Genomic DNA, 2,500 nt, shown 5'->3' on the forward strand with positions numbered 1-2,500 from the left:
GGAAATATATACTGGTTACAGAAATCAATATGTACAAGTGTGCAGAGAAGAAAAGAGAAAATACGAAAAAGATGTCATAGAAAAATGTAAAGATCAACCAAAACTATTTTACAGATTTGTAAACAATAAACTGAAAAACAAACAAGAATTAGAGAAACTACGACAAGGAGAAGTTGAATACACAGAGGAAATAGAAATGGCAGAAATTATGAACAAGTATTTTAAATCGGTGTTTACGAGGGAGAACATGCAACTTAGAGATGTCGAGTGGGAGGAGAAAGCCCCCTATGAAAGAGATAGAAGTAACAAGGAATGAAATAATGAATTACTTGACTAATCTTGATGTCAGAAAATCGCATGGACCAGATGAAATGGCAAACTGGATTTTGAGAGAATGCAGGAATGAACTAACAGACAAAATACATAGTCTAATAAGCAGGTCATTGAAAGAAGGAAAAGTTCTAGAAGATTGGAAAAGAGCAAATGTAGTACCAATATATAAAGGGGGAAACAAGGAAGACCCTACTAACTATAGACTGGTCTCTCTTACAAGTACGGTAGCTAAAAGTTGTGAAAGAATGATCAAAATTAGATGGATAAGGCATTTGAAAAAAAAAACTACTAAATCCAAGGCAATTTGGATTTAGACAAGGACAATAATGTGTCACAAACTTAATGTGTTTCTATTTAATACTAATAGATATAATAAAAGAAAGAGATGGATGGGCTGATTGTGTATTTCTAGACCTGAAAAAAGCTTTTGATAAGGTGCCACATAAAAAATTGCTAAAGAAATTAGAAACTGAAGGAGGAATACAGGGCAAACTGCTGAAGTGGATGGAAGACTTCTTGCATGAAAGAAAAATGAGTGGTGATAAGAGACAAACATTCTAATTGGGATGAAGTGATTAGTGGAGTTCCACAAGGAACAGTTCTGGCCCCAATAATGTTTGCTATATATATTAATGATATGGATAAATGAATTGAAAGTTATATGAGCTTCTTTGCGGACGATGCAAAATTGTTGAAAAAAGTGAACACTGAAGAAGATTGTGAGTCGCTGCAGAGTGATCTTAGTAAAATATGGGAATGGAGTTGGAAGTGGGATATGGAATTCAATATTAAGAAGTGTAGTATAATGGAATTTGGAAGAAGCAAAAAAAGAATAGTGGGATCATATAAGTTGGGAGAGGAAGAAATTAAAGTAGAAAATTAGAAGGACCTGGGAGTCATTATAATGAATAATATGTCCCTTGAGAAACATATAAACAAAATTTTTTGAGAAATTTATAATATAATAAAAACAATCAAAGTGGCATTTACATACTTGGACGAAGAAATGGTGAAGAAGATACTAGTCACTTTGATAAGACCAAGATTGAAGTATGCAGCGACGACGTGGTTACCAAAAAATCTTTAACAAAACTTGAAAGAATACAAAGAGCAATTACGAAATTAGCACCATCACTCTCAGAACTATCATATGAAGAGAGACTAGCAAAACTTGAGCTACAGACATTAGATCAAGGAAAAGAGAGAGGAGACTTAATAACTATTTATAGCATCATGAAAGGCATAGAAACTAATAATAATAATATAGAAAATATAGAATCATGAAAGGCATAGAAATCTAATGAGAACAATCAAAGTGGCATTTACATACTTAGACGAAGAAATGGTGAAGAAGATACTAGTCACTTTGATAAGACCAAGATTGGAGTATGCAGCGACGACGTGGTCACCAAGTACAAAAAAAAATCTATAACAAAACTTGAAAGAATACAAAGAGCAATTACGAAATTGGTACCAACACTCTCAGAACTATCATATGAAGAGAGACTAGCAAAACTTGAGCTACAATTAGGCAAACACACACACACACACACACACACACACACACACACACACACACACACACACACACACACACACACACACACACACACACACACACACACACACACACACACACACACACACACACACACACACATATATATATATATATATATATGTGTGTGTGTGTGTGTGTGTGTGTGTGTGTGTGTGTGTGTGTGTGTGTGTGTGTGTGTGTGTGTGTGTGTGTGTGTGTGTATTCACTTGGTCTTTGGATCACGTGTTGGACTCGTGATCGACAGCTATTTCCCTCCTGGAAGAGAGCTCAGAGCTCGTAGGTCCGATCTATGGGTAATGCTATGACCTTGCACACACACACACACCCCAACTCCCCGCCCACGAGAGTTGGAGTAACACCCCTCAGCGCTGCGATACTGATATTATTTCAGCCCCGGGCGAGAGTCGAACCCGGACCTCCGTAGTGGCAGGCCAGAGCTCTAACCACAGCGCCGTGTGTGTGTGTGTGTGTGTGTGTGTGTGTGTGTGTGTGTGTGTGTGTGTGTGTGTGTGTGTGTGTGTGTGTGTGTGTGTGTGTGTGTGTGTGTGTGTGTGTGTGAGTGTGTGTGTGTGTGTGTGTGTGTGTGTGTGTGTGTGTGTGTGTGTG

At 37.6% G+C, this 2,500-nt stretch overlaps 1 protein-coding gene across 1 annotated transcript in view; it reads left to right on the forward strand.

Annotated features, from left to right (window-relative positions):
- Positions 1-2,500, forward strand: part of LOC143027476 (uncharacterized) — a 343,655-nt gene that overhangs the window by 169,444 nt on the left and 171,711 nt on the right. The gene's annotated exons all lie outside the window — the stretch shown is intronic.

Source organism: Oratosquilla oratoria, chromosome 8 (assembly GCF_046742065.1).
Source record: "Oratosquilla oratoria isolate Oo_2021 chromosome 8, ASM4674206v1, whole genome shotgun sequence".
NCBI classification, from domain to species: Eukaryota; Metazoa; Arthropoda; class Malacostraca; order Stomatopoda; family Squillidae; genus Oratosquilla; species Oratosquilla oratoria.